The sequence below is a fragment of the Glycine max genome, chromosome 11, assembly GCF_000004515.6.
Source record: "Glycine max cultivar Williams 82 chromosome 11, Glycine_max_v4.0, whole genome shotgun sequence".
Taxonomy (NCBI): domain Eukaryota; kingdom Viridiplantae; phylum Streptophyta; class Magnoliopsida; order Fabales; family Fabaceae; genus Glycine; species Glycine max.
Genome location: NC_038247.2, coordinates 23,969,502 through 23,974,066, shown reverse-complemented (window position 1 = coordinate 23,974,066; position 4,565 = coordinate 23,969,502).

Below are 4,565 nucleotides of genomic sequence, written 5' to 3'. Positions count from 1 at the left end.
TTTGTTGAATCCTTAATAAGACTGCTAAGATATTGTCTCAATAAACGCTTGATGGCTACTTAATGTTGACGACAACAGGCAAGTCAATTACAATAATTTAGCAATCATAAATTCTAGTATGATGTCTCATAGCAAAATATTAACTCCACCAACATGGTCAAATGTGAATCCTTTGGTGAAGTGATTGCTATTAAGACATTCTGAAATAATCGAAGTCAGAATACTCAATAATCTCTAAACTTCTAGACTTTCGATATGAAAATATGTAGTTTCGTGTTCTGTTCAATTAATGCATAATGCACTTTACTACTTTCTAGTGTTGCATACCAAGATTACTCCTATATCACCTTAGGACTCCCACAAAAATAATTTCAAAATCTAAATTTTATACATGCAGATTTGGGATTCACATAATATGAGTAATTTAAACCATAATAGTAACAACAACAACAATTAAAGAAAAGAACAATAAACATGTAATGCACAAATAATCTTTATGGTAAATTTCAAGACCCAAACAAGATACCTAGCGCACCATTAATCCTCAATCTTTGGATTGAAAAAGACTAACTGGAAGTGGTATTCTCAACGCATTGATCAAACATGAATGATAAGTCCTGTCAAACAAAGGTTGTCTTTGGACACTTCATTGCTCACATGAAAATCTTATATGATGATTATTCCGGTCAAATAATGAATTTCTTTGAACATTTCATTATTCACATGGAAAATCACACTATATATAATCACCACATGTTTACCATTGCAAACATGTAATTATTCTGTCAAATTGTGTCTTCCTTTGAGCCAAGCACGCTTCACATGAATAATTCCATGCAACATCCATGTAAATTCAATCAAATTAACTTACGCAACAGAGGTTACTTTGACAACATGTTGTTTCAATCAATTTAACCAAAAAATACAAGACAATTTAATATAATAAATGAAAGGTCTTGAAATTACACAAATTAACCAAAAGAATCCTTTGAAGATACTAAAGAAAAGGTTTTTTTATACTCAATGTCTTTCTTCTGAGTAAAACCTTTAGCAACTAGACGAGTCTTATATCTCTCGATATTACCCTTTGAATTCTTCTTGATTTTAAATATTCATTTACAACTAATAGGTTTCACACCTTCAGGCAATTTGACTAAATCCCAAACTTCATTGTCATTCATAGACTTTATCTCATCCTTCATGGCGTCAATCCATTTTAACAAATAGGTGTTGCATTTCATAAACAAAATTGTTTCCTTATTTATCCTTATTACTCTGTTCCTTCCAAAAAATAGGTGTTGCATTTCATAAACAAATTTGTTTTAAATTAAGTGTTACATTTAATTTTTCAATGTAATATTAATAACTTTTTTCACCAATATTTTTAATAAATATCATTTTAATTTTTTAATCTAATATTAATACTAATCTCTTTTATTTATTTAATGAGAATAATTTTATAAAATTATTATTTTATTTCATCTCTTTATTAACTTTTTTATTTGTGTAAAATAATCTAGGAGAACATTTATTTTGAAAAAAAGGAAGGAATTCTTATTTGTATTGTATTGACGAAATCCATTTCATTAATTTCTCTTTTTGAATTAAAAGTCACTCAATAATTTCCCTCTCTTGATGAAATAAAATCTCTGGCTACTTGAACCAAATTAAGATTCACCTCTTGAATTATAATTATTTTTATTTTATTAATTAAAAATTAAGTAATCCATTTTGGAAGTATGCAGAACTTTCATTAAGTAATACTAATGAAAAGTTAACATGAAACCTATTTTAAAATAAATTTTTTAAAAATACAACACTTACTTTGAGACAAATAGTAATAGAGAAAGGGTATAATTAAAAACATAAATATTATCTTGAATTTTGAAAATAATAAATAAATAATCAAAGATTCAATTGTTAAAAAGAAACCAGAGAAGAATTTTTTATGTATAATTAATAATTGTTATTCTAAGTTGATTTACATAGACAAACAAAATTAATAATAGTAATTGTACAAAATTAATTTTGCTATTAATATTATACTCCCTTTATTCCTATATGTAACACTCAATTACTTAATTCATCAAGATAAAAAAAAGTGATTAATTTAATTTATAGGAATAAATTTATCTTAAATTTATAATTTTTTTCAAAATTATCCTTATAATTAATACTCCTCTATCTTTTAATTGTTTATAAATACATTATTTCTCTTCTTTAAATTATGATTATTTCTAGTAAAAAATAATTGATGCTATGAATATTATAGATTTGGTCATATTCAAAGGAATAAATATCATTTTTAACTTGAGTCTTTTATATATATATATATATATATATATATATATATATATATATATATATATATATATATGAACATAGAGGGTATTGAAAAGCTAAAGTGATACTTATTATAGGTATTAGTGGAAAAAATAATTAATACTATTACATTGAAAACTAACATGATAATTATTTTAAAATATTTTTTTTCAAATAAAACACTTATTTTGAGATGAAAAAGATAATTGAGAGTATAATTGAAAACATAAATATTATCTTGACTTTCAATAACAACAAATAAATAGAAACAAAAAAAATCAAAGATTCAAAGTTGAAAAGAAGAGTTTAATTTATATGCATTGATAATATAAAATAATTTTATATTATCATCTAATCATAAATCACCATTTACAATCGATAATGTAAAAATATAATATTACTCATTTCCTCCTTTTTTTAAAAAAAAGTTTATTGTATTTTTATGTTTATTTTAAAAAAAAGTATTATTTACTCTATTTCATTATTTTTTTCCATTCGGATATTTTACTGTATTTCAAAATATTTATTACATAAAAAATTAACAAATTTAGTGTAGTTTTCATTTCTAGATTAAATTTCATGAATGAACCATTTTTTTCATTTTTTTTAAATGTAACATGTATTGGAACAAGATTAGATGAATGTCACAATCGTTTAGTTACAGCCCATAATTTATTAAATAATTTTATTAATAATTAAGTAATAAGAATTTTTTATATAATTACAAATGGTCATAAAGATGCAAACTTTTGTATGAAGATATGGTAACTACTGACCAACTGCTTATATTATTTTTTTTCATAAGCCTTTGTATATTAGAAGAAAGAGTTTTTGGTTAATCCGAAATTTAATAGAAAGATAAATAAAATTTGATCAATAATTATTTTGTTAAGATTCAAACTCGAATATTACCTAAACGATTCAACTCAATTTCAGTTAATCACTTGTGCATAGTAACTTAATTTATTTAGTCAAATTTTTTCTCAAAAGTGTGAGACACTGACAAAATGATCCCTAATAGATGAAAAATTTAAATTTAGTCTCTCAATGTGCAAAAGTGCAACAAATTAGTCTTGCGAACAATTTAATGACAAATTGATTCCTAAAATTTGTAACTTAATATGTCAAATTTGTCTTAAAAAAATACAATTTTTTACCAAATTGGTTATTGAACATTAATGATCTGACAAATGTAATGACAAACTAATTTGTAACACTTTTATATATTTAGAAATTAAATTTATATTTTTCATCTTTTAAGAATCGATTTGTCACAACATCAAACTTTCAAAGACAAATTTAATTATTTAGCCTTATATCTTCTTACTCGATCTTGTACAAAGCATAGTTCCTTATAAGCATAATGATAAGAGCATCTCTAATGAGATTTCTTAAAGAATTTTTTAAGTGAAAAATCTGTTTTTTATAGTTTTTTTATTGGAGTAAGTTTATGTGACAAAAATAATTTTTTTAAAAATAAGATTTATATCATTTACAAGAAATTGTTTCTTAATAATAAAAAAAATATTTATCTATATATATAATAATACCATAATTAAGTGAAAGAAATAAAAAATATGAATTTTTTGAAATTTCTTATCACGATAACAAAATTATATATGAATTTCTTACCAAAACAATATTAGAACAAAAAAATATCTTAAAGAAATCCACTTAACAAATTTTGCTTGTTGATGCTGTCAAAATATCTTTTCTCAAGCCAATGTTTTACAATGGAAAGTCCTTGGGATGAGGAGGTGGATTTGTGTGTGTGCGATAATCTACATATGCCAATTGCCTTCTTGAATTCTCTGTAAATATTAATCTAAATTACATTATAAACTGATATAACCAAATCAACCGAGTTTAAGTGAATATAATTTAAACAAAAACAAAAATAATAAATTCCTTGAACATTCTTTTGTTTCAAACACTTGTAACCTGTAAAAACTTGAACATTGCAATATTTGTTGCAATATTTATCACCTATGTTGCATTTCTGTCCATTGCATTGTGTAGGATTACTTAACATTGTTGCTCGTCTTGCTTAATTTTTTTATTAAATAATCACTTTTGTTCAAAAATGTATAATAATTGGTTAATAAATGCATTTATGAAAGATGAGAATACAAAATTTAGTCCCCGAAAGTATAAAAAAGTGCGATAAATATATCCGACAGTTAACTTCCGTCTGTCACCGTTAATAAAATAACCTAAGTGGTAGGCTGGTTAAGGTCATTACA